The 15,500-nt window shown below is 44.0% G+C and overlaps 1 protein-coding gene across 12 annotated transcripts in view; it reads left to right on the forward strand.

The window, feature by feature from the left end:
- Nucleotides 1-7,052, forward strand: part of Spata6l (spermatogenesis associated 6 like) — a 68,129-nt gene extending 61,077 nt beyond the window's left edge. For 9 of the 12 annotated variants that reach the window (XM_052762023.1, XM_052762017.1, XM_052762015.1 and 6 more), the window contains one exon: nt 3,252-7,052. The gene's annotated coding sequence lies outside the window, so the exon portion shown is untranslated. The remainder of the gene's footprint in view (nt 1-3,251) is intronic. The other 3 variants (XR_008223091.1, XR_008223090.1, XR_008223089.1) reach the window with 3 other exon arrangements.
- The last annotated feature ends 8,448 nt before the right edge of the window (nt 7,053-15,500 follow it).

Genomic DNA, 15,500 nt, shown 5'->3' on the forward strand with positions numbered 1-15,500 from the left:
CCTTCCCACACTCACCCTCCTACTGTCCTTACATCTGTTGACCCTCCAGAGTGGTCACTAGCAGGTGTGCTTCTGTGTGAATGCTGAAGGAGATGCTGAGGTGGGTCTAGAATGTTGATGTGTGGTGAGGTATTTGGCCATAGAGTGGCAGGTCATCATTTCTTAGTTTTCCTCCTTAATCTATGCCCCAAATAATAATTGTGTTTTCTTCAAAAGTGGCATGCTTGCCTGTGGACAGACGTAAGCTGGATTTCTGTGGATGGGAGTGAGGCTGGGGAACTTGGGTTCTGCCATCATGCAGACAGCTCTTCACTTTTCCTTATGTATTCCCTACATAGGGTCAAGAGCTGGCCAAGTACATCCCACGAACTAAGCGAATTAATGTTTAGTTCTTACAACTCCAGGAGAAGGGTGCTTCTACTAAGTTATATTTTTAAGGTAGGGAGACTGGGGTACAGAGAGGTCAGATACCTTGCTCAAAGTGATGTGGCTAGTCAGTGGTAGAGCCAAGATTATGATTGATGGGACTCCTTAGCACAGTAGACCTCAGAGACCATGCCCTGAATTGCCATATTCTGTTGCCTTTCCAAAGCTAGAGTATGACAAAAGAATGCCAAGGAGTAGGTGTGTCTGTAAATGGCAGCCCTTTGGCACCCAGGCAGTGTGGGGACGGGGGCTGCCTTTGAATGTTTCCCTCTAGGAGGAATCGTGTCGTATCTTATGGTCATCAGAAAGGAGCAGGCCTTTTTAAGCAATGAAGGAGAATAGGATGACCTGCTAGACTTCCCTAGTCAGGCACCCGAAAGTCTGCCTTGAGGGTCACTTATGCTTCAGCCTTGCCCGGGGCGCTAGCAGGACTCTGCCTTCAGCACAGAGGAAGGAGGACATCTTGATAATTGCCCATTCCGTAGGCTTTCCTTTAGAACGTTCTGCTTGGTAGATTAAAGAGTGGATTCTAGGGAACTTAATCTCTCATTGCAAGAGTCTCGATGCCTTCATTAGGCTGTCACACGGAACATAGCACACACAGTTACCAAATGCCAAATTACATTAAGTTTCTATGTGGGTAAAATCAAGTTTCGCAAAGCTGATATCTGGACACTGATGTGAGGGGCTAGGAAGAAAGAAGATAGACGCCCACCCCTATTGCCAATTCTGTCTTGGGAAATGGGTTGCTTTACTAACAGGAGTCCCCACACAAGGTTTGGAAGATGTTCATAGGCCTTTCCTAGAAGTGGCCTTTCTTCCTTTGATTAATGTTACTTTTTGAACCTGGATCCCTAGTAAGTCAAGGATCCCAAAGGACAGAAGTAGGGAAGGGTCTCCAGGTTGAAAGAAACAAATCCAAATAAGACAGACTAGGTGACTCTGAAGGTACCTGGGCATTTATTATGAGTGACCCAGTAGACCTGGGGAAAAGCAAGGTCAAGGACTTGTGAGAGGAGACTGGAGCTACCCCTGAGGTTGGGAAGTCAGATTCCAGAGTAGGGGACTCCTTGACACACAGCAGAGCATCCTCAGTCTCCACTATGTGTCCCTGCTCTACTTTCCCAAGGACTCCATTGACAGACCCCAACCTAGCTCCTCTGAGGCTCCACATCAGCTTCCACTGTGGTCTACCTTCCCTGTCCTGGCTTCCTTGTGGTCTCAACTTCCCAGAAAAAAAATGAAAAAGACCCTTAGTCACAAAAATATCAAGAAATTTTGAATCCCAAACAGGGAGTCCCATTGTCTGTCTTGGTAGATATGGAATGGGAAGAAGGTGGGTAGAGGAAGTATAAGACATTGATGTATCATTATTCTGATGTGTCAGGACATGGGACTTGGGGTATAGGTGGATTATCTCTGGCATACTTGAAAATGATAAAATTTCCTACCAAATGAACACAGCCCCCCTGAACAAATAGGAAAATCCCATAAACCTTCCAGGTACCCCAAGTTCTCTTGAAGATATGATTATTCCTATGTTCTGGCCTTTTGTGAGCTGATGCCCATGTCTAGTGTCATGACTGAGAATCCTCTACGGGAGTGGGCTCCAAAGGCTGTCTCTGATGGTCCCAGTCCCCCAGGCAGTTTTAGGCCCTCATTAGGTGAGGGGTGCTGACCACATACACCAGCTCTAGCCCACTGAATGCTTACAGTCTCCCCATCTGCTCCCAGATTTTATCTGGAGCTAGCCCTCAGGGGGAGAGAGCAGGAACCAGCCTTACTGTCAGGCTTTTAAGTAGATGGTAGTCAAGGAACTCATCAGAATTTCCTTAGACAGGGAAATTGCAGTCTCCTGCTTTTTGTAAAACTCAAGAATAACAACAAGCGAAGAGAAAAGTTAAATTGCTGGTTTAAAGTGCTGGTTTCTGATCTGGGCATAGGCTGTAGCCCCAGCTCCTGGGACAGTAGTGGCCATAGGTTTTAGTCTCACCTGTCCTAGAGGATCCTTTACACCTGTTACCACTGCAGCAGAAAGTAAAGCAACCTCATCTGGCAAAGCCCAAGCTCCTTCTGTCAGCATTTCCATCTAGATTTGGGCACCAGCATCTGAGGGACTTGTCATTTGGTGGTTTGTGGGGGACTGATGTAATGGATAATGATACATGATCTGTCTTCATCCTGGAAGCCCCTGTCAGCATCCAACAGACCACACAGGTGGTCAGCAAATTCTCAGGCCTCCAGGCCTCCAGAGCCTTAGGATCATTGGAGGAGCTCTGAGAACCTAGAGCCCATGCTCTATTATTCCACACCAGTTTAATCCCGGTGGTGCCCAGTGATGGGAATGCTACAGGAAGTTGCTTGTTAGGATATTAGATGCACTTTTAAGACTGAGATCTCTAAGTAGACTTGAGTTTTGTAAGAACGGGGAATTCAGAAGACCCACCCCATCACCCAGTTCCAAACTTGACACCCTTTCATGCACAACAATTGTTCACAGCAGATTGGAATGTCTTTAACACTCCCACTTAATAACATCCAGTAAGTCTGGGCACATTTGCCATGAACCAAGAACTTCACTAACTCCACACATAGCACTGGGAGGTAGATGCTCTGAGTGCCATCCCTCTGCTATATTATACAAAGAGGGCAAATGCTTTGCCTTATTCTGTACCAGGGACGTAGGAGAAGGGGCTCAGAGCACAGGCAATTCTGAGCCTGAGCTGGATCTGAGGTTAGGATAGTTCATGTTTTTCTCCTTGGCCATGTCAATTATTCACCTTTTTCTTAATACCACATGTAGATGTGATCTTTAAATTTCACAGGGGAACATGAATGAAACCTGAAGAAGGATGAAGGCCTCTGTCATCGAGACATTGACACATCCCTGGAGAAGTGAACAGCATTCTTTGTGGTCTGGGTTGAGTTACTGGTGCCTATCCCCCATTAAATCAAACCTTATACTCAGTCTTTTGTGCCCAAGGTAAGAATTGTTGATTAAATTCTGTTTGGGGCTCTCATTCACACTTGTCACGTGGAGAATTTGTATTTGTTTTGAGCATGAAAAATAGGAAACATAATAGAAGTGTGTCAGGGGCTTTTCCATTTGGGAAGCATTTTTAAAAATTGTAACGAAATATGTTGTGGGATATTTATACACTGTGTAAAAATATATTGTGGGATATTTGTACACCATGTGAAAACATATTACTGTGATTAGTTTAAAAAAAAAGAGTTGAATGACCAATAGCTAGATGGAGGTATAGGCAGGACTTCCGGGCAGAGAAGAAGTTGGAGGAGAAAATCAAGGTGCAGGGAGATGCCAATGAGACATGGAGGGAGTCAGACGTACAGAATGAAAGGTAAAACATAGCACTCAGGAGGCAGAGCCAGGTGGATCTCTGTGAGTTCAAGGCCAGCCTGGTCTACAGAGCGAGATCCAGGACAGGAACCAAAACTACACAGAGAAACCTGTCTCAAAAAAACCAAAAAAAAAAAAAAAAGCCTAAGCTATAAGCTGAACTGAACTTTGATAATTAATAATGAGTCTCCATGTCATTATTTGGAGCTGGCTGGCAGGACAGAGAAAGACTCATTACAAAAATATATAAAAAATTGTAACAAAAATGTCTTACATGAGCCAGGGAGTTGGATATTTATGAAAACAACTGGATAAATTAACTGGTAAAAGACCTGCAACCTGATTGTCTCTTTTTGATAAATCTGATTTTTGTGTTTCACTTTTTTGTGTGTTAGGCTTAAATGGTATCAGGTCCCTTAAAGCCCAAGAAAAAGAATATTAACATCTGAAGAGTTCAGGTCTCATTTTAAAGCTTAACTTTCTAAGATGAATTTTCGAGAGGAGCTAATTTCTGTAGTTTAAATCATTCCCTCTCCCTTTCGCCTCCTCCCAAAAATTCTTAATAAATATAGATCAGAAACAAAATGTTCCACAAGCATTTTCCTAAGAGAACTGCTTTAAGTAAATAGATTCCACAAAGCGTGCCACCCAACCAGACTTCGAGTTCATCTGTAGGAGCCCTTATGAAATGCTTAGGCAGTCTAGGGGAACAGGAAGAGGAAGAAGCTGGAAGGGGGCTGTAGGCATGCTGTCTTCCTTTTGCCCTCTTACTACTTTTGCATCCTCTTCTACCTCATCTGCTGCAGTCTGAATGCTCGGGTCTCCTTGAAATCCTAACTCAAAAGGTGATACCATTAGGAAATGGAGCTTTGCGGGAGTTGAGGGTAGAGCCCCATGGATGAGGCTGTAAAATGGGCCACAGAACGTTACCCCTCCTAACACACGAGGACACACACAATAAGGTGAACCAAAGCAAAGGCTTTACCAGATTTCAAATAGGCTAGCACCTTGACCTTGGACATCTTGGCCTCTAGAACTATGAGAAACAACTTTCTTTTGTTTATAAGCTATACCTAGTTTATGGAGTCTTGTCCTACCATCCCCAAAAGTACACTAAAAACCTTTTAGTTAAGACATGTGGGAGCTGAGTTTGGTTTTGCTTTTCTTTTTGCCATAAGAAATTGGTTTTCAAAGGTAAATTAGGAATAAATAAATATTAAAACAAACAAAAAAAGATACTCCTGAAACAAAACTCATTTGTCCTCTCAGAATTTCAGCCAAGTAAGGGTACATTCCACCTTTGGAAGTCTAAGTTATGTGTCCTTTTAAATGGTCACAGGGTCTCTGTAACAGGTCAGTTTGTTATTTTGATGTGAATTTTAAGTAGTCATCAGAAATAGAAGCTACTAAAACTAAAACTGTGTCATGATAAGGTTTCAGTCTAGTTCTCAGAAGAGGGCCACCTGCGTGGTACAAGTCAGCCCTGATGAGTTTGCATCAATTTCAGTTGTTAAAATATATGTCGACACATTCAGTATTGATTTTAAAAAACACTTATTTTTCCTAATTGTGTATCTATATGTGGCTGTGTGCACATGAGTGCAGGTGCCTGCTGTGGTCACAGGTGTCTGATCCCCCTGGAGCTGGAGTTTCTGGCAGTTGTGAGCTGCTAAAGATGAGAACTAGGAATCAAACTTGGGTCCTCTGCAGAGACATCAAGTGCTCTTAACTGCTCAGCCATCTCTGCCTCTGGTTGTAACACGAATTGGTAAATGGTCTTGTTAATAAAAAACCCAGAGCCAGATATTGGGGTGTAGATGTAACCAACGGTCTTATTAAATAAGAAACACAGAGCTGATTCAGAGAAGAAAGCCAAGAGGTCAGAGCTAAGAGCCTCACCCTTCCTGATTCAGGGATCCTCTTCAGCCAAGAGAGCTCTCCGAAAAAAGGGGACCTACTTCCTGTGTGTGTCTTTATATAGTCTAGCTGTTCTGCCTTCTCATTGGTTGTAAACCCAAACATGTGACTGCCTCGTCACTGCCTGAATGTACCGCCCTCCAGGTCCTTAAAGGCATGCGCCACCGCCGCCACGCACTTGCTATGGCTCTCATAGCTCTGACCCCCAGACAACTTTATTTATTAACATACAATTAAAATCACATTTCAGTACAAGTAAAATACCACCACATTGGGGTAAAAGCTGAAAGATCAGAGAAACAGAACAAGCCACAACCAACCTTACCTTATCAACTCCTCAGCCTCCAGAGAGACTTCCTGTTTACTCAGGCCTTATATACCTTTCTGTGCCCTGCCATCTTCCTTCCTTCCTAGTGCTGGGATTAAAGGGTGTGTGCTTCCCAAATACTTGGTAGCAAAGGCACGAGATCTCAAATGCTGGGATTAAAGGTGTGTGTCACCATGCCTGGCTCTGTTTCCAGTGTGGCCTTGAACTCACTGAGACCCAGACAATCTCTGCCTCCTGAGTGACAGGATTAAGGGTGTGTGCCACCACTGCCTGGCCTCTATGTCTAATCTAGTGGCTGGCTCTGTCTTCTGATCCCTAGATAAATTTATTAGGGTACACAACATATTGGGGTACACAATATATCACCACATCTGGTGTTCCTTTTTTGGGGGGAGGGGAGCTCAATCATGATTTCTTAATTTAATAAGAGTATAAATGCTCATTTTTATATGTTTTTCTCAACAAGTTAAACCCCTTTCTTATTTTTTAAATTATTTTAATTTTTTATTTTTCAAGGAACTATTTAAGCTTTGAGGAGCTCTATCGAGGCAAGGATTGAACTTCAGGTATCTTGCTTTTGGAGTCTATGATAGCACAGATCATTTGGGGGTTTGGTTTGCTATGAGGAGAACTGTATCATTGTGGTGGTTTGGATAAAAATGGCCCCTGTAGGCTCATATCTTACATGCTTAGTCACCAGGGAGTGGCACTATTCGAAATGATTAGGAAGACTAAGAGGCGTGGCCTTGTTGGAGGAAGCATGTCACGGGGAGGTGGGCTTTGAGGTTTCAAAAGCCCATGCCAAGCCCAGTGTCTCTCTCTCTCTTCGCCTGTGAATCAGGTTGTAGCTCTCAGCCACTGCTCCAGCTCATTGTGTGTTGATGCTCCCACCCTGATGACTCCTGAAATTGTAAGCAAGCCCCCATATTAAATGTTTTCTTTTATAAGAGTTGCCTTGGTCATGGTGTCTCTTCACAGCAATAGAAGATTGACTAGAACATTAAACATAATGAAAAAGAATTCCTGTCATGTTTTGGTTTATAATTCCTTCCTTGGCTCTCACAGTTGCAGATCTGACAAATCCAGGACTACATTTTACAAGTGTATTTCATGGTGTTTGGGTTTGTATAAGCTCCTGAGATAGCATCCTTTGTTGAACCTGGGCCTTCTAAGAATAGCCTCTGTACCGAGACACCATTTCTCTCTGCTCACCAGACTGGATGAAGCCTGTAGGCCTTTGAATTATAACAGAGATAAAAAGGAGAGCATGAAAGATAATATCTGACCTAAAATGGTTTTAGGTGCTAGCTTGAGAAGCTTGACGAATTACCTGTGTGAGATCAACTTAGTCCCTGGATGTTGGGGACCCTTCTCAATGTGTCCACACCCCAAACCAGGCTCCTTTAAGGGACTTGCTGTGATCCAGAGAGGACATGCCTTCAGTCCATGCTGTGACCCACAAATCTTCTAGCACTGCCAGATGGGACCCTTCTCCTCCTTGATTAGGGGACACATTCCAATACCACTTGCAGGTTTTCAGGTCTTGTTAGGGACCTTCTCTCCTTTCTCCTTTGTCCTGCTAACAATGAGAAGAACTGGGACTTCTGCTCTCTTGGTATGGACCCCTCTTCCTTCCACACTGGGTCTGGAGGTCCCAAATTATGGTGGTAGACTTTATCAGAGAGAAGAACCTACGCTTGGTTTTACCTTCAGAAGTAGGGAATTGGGCCCAAATGAGTTCACATGTATGCCAAATGGGTCCTTTTTTAGGATGGATGCCTTGACAGAACCTCTTCACAGAGTGAGTGGTTCCAGTCCCAGAGATTTCCTCCTTGTGATTCTCTATCTTTTAGAGTGCTCCAAGAACATCTCTGTAAGTCTATAGTTTTCTAACAGTTCTGGGGACTGACCACAGGGCCTGTTCATAGTAGGCAAGTACTCTACCACATCCCCTGCTCTTAGTTGTTTGAAGCAGAGTATCGCAGTCATATAGGATGGTCATGAACTCACAATCCTTCTGCCTCAGCCTCCCAAACACCACTATTCCAGGGATAATACCCTACTTGATTTTCTTATCTTTATGTGTGACGTGTATGACATGGTGCATACATATGAGTGTGCCATTCTGCACATGTGTGAGTGCTCACTCAGAAGTCAGAGCAGGACATCAAGTGTCTTCCTCTATTGCTTTCTACATTATTGTCTTGAGACAGTGTCTCTCATTGAACCCAAAGCAAATCATTTTGATGGGTGCTGTGGATTTGCACTCAGGTACTCATGCTTGTAAGTAAGCATGATTACCCCTCTGAGCCATCTGATGTAAAAAAATAAGAAAGGAAAAACATGACTGTTCTTAGGTATGGTGGAAGAGAAAGTTTATTGTAGATAAAAGGGAGAGGATAGCCGAGGCAGAGACATCTGGGAGAGTCCAGAGTGAACATGAGCTGGGCCATGTGAGGAAAAGGGAGAGGAGAGAGCCAGACTTCAGGAAGGTAAAGTGGAGACCAAAAGGACCAGGTAACCAAAATGGTTGGATTATATAGGGAGAGCAGTTGAGGGAAGGGTTGCTCGGTCCCTAGGTTTGAGAAGTTTAGGGTAGGGGATGGGGTAATGCCAGCCAATCCCTGTTACAGCTGGGAACTGAGGGATACTGGGAGAACCTAGTGGCCAGATCCACTTTGATATGTTAAATAGCCACCTCAGCCCTTTGTTATGGTGATATTTTATTTGTATTAAAATGTTATTTGTATGTTAATAAATAAAGTTGCCTGGGGGTCAGAGCTATTAGCAAGCCATAGGAAAGCAGGGCAGTGGTGGCGTACTCTTGTAATCCCAGCACTTGGTAGGCAGAGCTGGGTAAGTCTCTGTGTGTTCAGGGATACAGCCATTATTGGATACACATGCCTTCAATCAATATCAATCATGGAAAACCTGGAGGCCTATACAGACAGGCCGTGAGGAGGCGGTCATGTGGTTGGGTTTACAACCAATGAGAAGGCAGGACAGGAACTCTACATAAAGACTTTAACACAGGGGTAGCTCTGGTTCGGAGAGGTAGGACCACCGCAGGAGGAAGGGGAAGGTTTTAGCTCTTAGCTCTGACCTCTTGGCTTTCTTCTTTGCATTGGTTCTGTGTTTCTTATTTAATAAGAAGGTTGGTTACATCTACACTTTGTCCCAGGTTTGAGACCCAACACCATCTTCCTATCCCTTGTCTTTATTTTTAAAATGCCCTGCAGCTCATAGTCAAATAGCACCTTACCTATACACAAGGATCCCCTGCTGGGGCACAGTTACAGTCTGTAGCTTTGTGGTCACCACACAGCTTTGCCTTCTTGTTAAGGCTGTGCCAGCCACAAGACCACACAACATACATGGTGCCCGGTTTGCTTTACATGACTGAGGAGTTGTGTGTGTGTGTGTGTGTGTGTGTGTGTGTGTGTGTGTGTGTGTGTGTGTGTGTGTGTGGTGGGGTGGTGTCTTGTCATCATCTTGACAATACCAAGAACTCTGAAATGACAACATTGAGGGGTTCCCATGGATGGCCCAGAATTAGTGATCTGGATTCTGGAGCTTGTTGGCCCCAAGGCACACCTAGATTAGGACTTTCAAACAAAGAAAAGGGAGGCTGGGGGTATGGCTCAGTGGCAGAGTACCTGCCTAATCAGCTCGAGGCCATGAGTTCTAAGGCCAGCGCTGCATTTGAAGAGACAGAAGGGAGACCTGGCGATGTAGAGAGTTTGCTGGAAGGTGAGAGAGTTGGACAATGATCTGTGAGGTATATGAGTGGGTGGTTTTTAGGCCTTTGGTTGGGATTGGTTGGGAATGTTTTTAAACCAGACAGGTGTGTCGTTGTATGTCCTGAGTAGCCTGGGTGGATGTGGAGGATAATTTGTCTTTTGTTCTTCCATAGGAAGAGGCCAGGAAAAGGACAACTTCAGGGTAATTTGGAGAGCCAAGTTTCTTAGAGACCTCATTATCCGCCTTGGGGTGGTGGTGGGTGTGTGGGACCTGAAGCCATAAACACAGATGAAGGTTCTTTCCTCCCCTTTGCATGCCCGTATCTGCTCTCATCCACTAATCCCTTTGCTTAGCATCTCTTGCCATGGGCCCGTATCCAGCACATATCAACCTAGGTGTAAAGATTGAGCCCCTGGTTTTAGAGCCAAATAATACAACCTCTTCATGCCTCAGTTAAACATTTATTAAGCATTTAAAATGTAGGTTGTGATACTATCTGCCTCAGAAAGTTGAAATGCAGATGACTCATTTAAAAAGCATGTTAAATCAGTGCCCAGCACAAAAGCAGAACCCATCAAGTATTACCATTATTATTTCCATCTCTTAGACTCATTTAAGGAAAGCATCATTTCCTTCCATGTTCTTGCTAAGGACATCAAGGCTCAGAAAACCAAATGTCAGAGCCAGTTTTCAAACCCTGGTCTGTCTTATTTCCAAACCACATGGTTTATCTGTTGGTTTCTGTGTCTTCTTGGTTGGTTGTTGCATGAACCTTATTGATCCCAATTCCTGGAGATTGTACCTGAGGGCCTTAACAAAACTAACGCGTCGTTTATCCCAGAGTGACAGGGTAACTCAGGTCTCCTGACAGTCTTAAGAAGGAGGTTAGCCACCTCTTGCGTCAACAAGAGGGCTTTCTGCTATTTCCTGTCCTTGAAATGTTGTGTTTGTAAATAGCATTTTTAGGAAGTTCTCCTCCCCTCCCCCCTTCAAAATAAGCCTCCCTGTTCCTTTTCCTTCAGGAACTGACACTCAGATCAATGTTCTGATCGGAGATAAACATCACACCTGTTTTAGTGGGATGACTTCCAGGAACAGAATGTAAGTGGTAGGTGCTATTGGTGGAAGTGCTTGACTCATGGTGGAAACTCGTCATGTGAGATCATCTGGCTCTGTGTAAGGGAAGTTCAACTCGGGCATATGATGGCATCCTTTGTGCACTGAGTCATGCCGTGTCCGAGCCCTGACAACCGACCCCCTTCCATAGCCTTGTGGTGATCTCCCACTTTTCACTGACTGAGTGTCAGTAGGTTCCTACTCTGTGCTCAGTACAGTACTCAACCCTGTGGGGAGGGAGAGGTCATGTTAGGTGCAAGATATGGCCTGTCCCTATTGGAGTTTCTATCCTTACTAAGGAACAAGATGTCCTAAGTGTGGCTCTCAGAAAGTGTTGTAAGCTAAGACTCTGGGATGGATTTGTGACCGTCAACCACAGGAGGTTTGAAATAATGGTGGCTAGGGACTGAAGAGAGATGGACCACCAAATGCTCCCTCCAGTCTCCCATGACATGTTTAGATTCTCCAAATATAAATGTAAAACAGAAGACTCCATGGCTGTGCTTAGTGGTGTAAAATAATGATACTGATTTAAGTGAGGCTTGTAGAACTCACTTTCATTATTTTTTAGCCAGGTCTCATATTAACTTAGTAAAAGGCAATATCTAATCATGTGACAAAATATTGTTATTTCTCTGTGTTCCAGGAGGTAAGAAACATTGGACAAGTCAGAAAGAAATTTAGGAGAAGTAAAGCATTTGAAGAAGACAATGGCCTGTGTAAGGAGGAGGAATTGTCCCCTGGGGGCATCTTCTAAAGTGTCTTAGATATGAGCCCTAAAGGCTTTAGACTTTGTGCCATGGACACTAAGGTTTAGGGGTGAGAGAGTCAAGTACTTTCTAATGAGCTGCTTGGAGTTTGGAAGTGGCTGGTCAAGCTTGGAGGTGGGAGGAAATCAAGAGGCAGCCATCCCATTTAAGTGCTGTTTCATTTAGTCTATGGGTGTGTGGTGGGGACCAGGATCCAGATCCTCCAAGGAAGCAGTGGGGCTGGTGACCTTGGCTGAGCTGTAAGGCAAGTGTGGCATAAGTAAAAGGAGCAAAGCCTTGGCCAGGAGAATAATCTCCCTATAGATCGATCTCAGGACACGGGCTCCTTCATTTCCTAACTCTGTGTTCTTTGTGAGCTGTGAGGCAAGATGAACTTGGCGACTAGGAGGTCAAATAAAGTCTTTTGGAAAAGGACTTTTTTCTATTTCTTTTATAGTCTCTTTGTAACAGGGTGGCTAGAATACTCAGAATACTTGGTGAGGGGTACTGAGAGGCAGAACAGGGGTTTACATGCACTGGAGGCCTGGCCTTTTTTTTTTTTTTTTTTTAATCTTTTTGAATTTCATTCTCATTATGAAGGTTTCACTGTTGTAAATATGCTGTAGAGGATTTTCAGGTTCTACTAGTCATGTCTAAAGGGCAAAATCCTGGGCAGCATCTTCAGAATCAACATGGTCCACTCAGGGGTTCCCCACTGAAGCCCACAGAAGAGGGACTCAAATGATTGCACTAACCTCTGTAAACATGTGTACAACTCAGATCCGTTGGATTCAAAGACAGGAAGAACCGTTGCCACCCTAAGACAGGGGGAAATGGCTGTGTTCTGGAAACACTACTCAGTTCAGGAGAGACTTCTGGAAAAGGTTCTGAGGTTGGTGTGGAGTAAGTTCAGTTTAAAAGCTCAGTAGAGGATGGAAATGGGATCTGAAGTTTGGCTGTGAGGCCAGGGCAGGTGACAGCCACTTGCATTGTGTTTCCATATAGTTTTGGTAATCATCGGTGTAGTGTGATAGTTGTGGTAATGGACGGCTTTCTGGTGGAATGGCACGGAGAGACACCAGAATGATACAGAACTTGTTCACTCATTCCTCAGTGTTCATGGCCCCCATGCATTTGGCAGAAGCTGAGATCCTGAGTAAAAAGCAGAAGGAGGGTAGCTTAGGAAGGTGTCAGGAAACGCGGAGGGGAGGGACAACGAGCAGGATGGTCACAGGCTAATCAAAGTTGATGAGTATTGCAGAAGACCGGAGGCTGATGACTGGGGAAATGCCTGCTTGGATTTTGCTAACAGGGAACTGGTTACCTTGGAGGTTAGGAGAGCTGTGTGGGTGGAAGGCAGACTGCAGAGGATTAAGACTTTAGCCAGGGGGAGGAAACGAAGGCAAAGGGAAGACTGATGAACAGCTTAAAAAGTGTGGAGGAAGAGGAAGAGCAAAAGTGGGCTCCAGCTTCTGTTCCGGTATCTGCCTGCCTGCCTCTAATTTTGTAACAGATAGCTCTTCTGGAAAAACTGGGCTTTGATTGAAGGACGTAAAGGAGATTTGGGTGGAAGGATATGATATTAATGATAGCAAGTCAGTCATAAGGAGGGGAGGCCAAGCCATTAGGTGAAAGGAGGGTCATAGATACATTAATTACCCATAGCCAGAATGGGAAAAATGGGGATGGAGAATCTGAATAAGGAAATTTGGTTGGAGCAAATTAAGTGATGTGAGAAAGCACAAACAACTTTGAAAGAAGAAACTGGATGCTCTTCTGTACCCCCGCCTTGGCTTTGCCAGCATCTTGAAGCCCTGTAACTAACTGGCTAGTCAGGAAAAGACTTGGAATCATGTGTATGTCCTAGCTGGGTGAACTTGGGCAAGTAACTTGGTAGGCCAATTTCCTCATCTGGAAAATAGGGCAATAGGAGTGTTAAAAAGAACAAATACGATTATATATATATATATATATATATATATATATATATAAAATATTTAGCTCTGTGCCAGCACATGTTCAATGCAAGATCTCATTAATGTATTTAAATCGCTTTATTGAGGCATGATTGTCATGCAATAAACTATTTAATGTGTATAATTTCACATAATCATCTGTACAGTATCATCCCTGTCACCACCTCCAAAGCAAGCTTCCCTCCCTCCTCCCCTCCCTCCCTCCTTCCGTCCCTTCTCCTATGCTCAAAACCCTTAGCAAAACTGTAAGTATTGCAATGCAATATTTTTAATTATAGGCATTATGCTGTAAAGCAGATCTCTACAGTGATTCTTAAATGTCTTGAAATGTTTGGGTCACTTGAGACTTGAGTTAAAGTGAATCACATGCCACCACCTCTGTTCCTTATGTGACCTTGGGAAAGTGTCTTAACCTTTTGTACCAGCTTTATTTATTTATTTTTTTGGAGGGGGCAGGTGTCTTGGGTTACTGGAAAGGATCACTAAGGTGAGAGGGTATTGGAGTTGCATGCCCACCTGTAACAAGTCCTTTTTCTGTCCCACCAGCTAGCTCACAAATAACAACACAGAGACTTCTTCTTAATTATGAAAGCTTGGCGACTTCTTATTAATTATGAAAGCTTAGCCTATAGCTTAGGCTTGTCCCACTAGCTCTCATAACTCAAATTTACCCATTTATATTAATCTGTGTTCTATCATGGCATTGCCTCTCTTCCATCTTGCACCTCCTGTTTCCTCTCCATGTCTCCTGGCATCTCCTGTGTGCCTAGACTATCTCCTCCTACATCCTCTCTCTATCAGGAAGTCCTGCCTGTACCTCCTACCTAGCTATTGGCCATTCAGCTCTTTATTAAATCAATCACAGCAATACATCTTCACATAATGTACAACTATCCCTCAGCACCCACCAGTTGTGTGTCTCGTGTGGTTTCTTGTTGAGCAATTACTAACTGTAGACTATCAGTGCAGATGCACATCATCATCAGTGCTCCGCCAACGCTGTGCAGAACCCCTTCCCTCTTGCCACAGAGGGAAGGTTCTTAATCACCTGCAAAGTCATTATGGCTTCTGCTCCCCTCTCCTGATCGGCAAGTCACACTGTTTCCCATGGTGACCTAAAAACAAGGATGGGTTTTTAATAACCCAGAGAGCTTACAAAAAATCAAAGTCCTCCATTGGTATTGGTAATGACACTCTCTTTTGGGAGAAGGCTAAGCTCATGTACTGGGCCTCTGCTCAGCTGTACCAGCTGTTCCAAACTGTTCTAAGGGGCTGTGTTATTGGGAATGTCCCCACCCCCACATTGCAATTAAGACTCTGTCCTGTATTCCTGTGGCTAGAAAGCAACTGGCATTTGTATGCTGCCCTTCTTCAGTGGGGCCCAGGAAACTGTCTGTTCCTTTGATATCTACCACACAAATGAGTCCTCTTCTACAGAACTTGCTGATAAGTGGGGTGCTCAGGTAGGAGCATGCCATCCCATTCAAGGGTACTTCAAATCCTGCCACTTGTAATTGGTAGTCCTATCTCAGAGGGTAGGATTGGCCCTTCAGTGAACCAAATTATCACGCTATTTGAGATATGGCTGCCTTCCATGATAGCAATTTCTAGCAAAATTCTATTTTCATTTCAGCCACAAAATATGAGCTCAACTGTCCATAATGGGCCTGTATTTCAGCCTTGTAATCCTCTCCGGTAAACATGAAGGATCAGTATGTTTTCCTCAAGTCCTGACCTCTCATTCTCAGGGTGATAAAGAGTTTTCAAACCAACCGTCTCTGGTTCTAAAGCCAATAATCATAGAGCTTCTTACACTAGCCCCACATTTCACCTTTCCACACCTACCCAGGTAAATAAGATAAAAAAATAGATAAGAGGCAGGAAGA

Source organism: Peromyscus californicus, unplaced genomic scaffold, assembly GCF_007827085.1.
Source record: "Peromyscus californicus insignis strain IS unplaced genomic scaffold, ASM782708v3 Scaffold_4__1_contigs__length_199733344, whole genome shotgun sequence".
Lineage (NCBI taxonomy): Eukaryota > Metazoa > Chordata > Mammalia > Rodentia > Cricetidae > Peromyscus > Peromyscus californicus.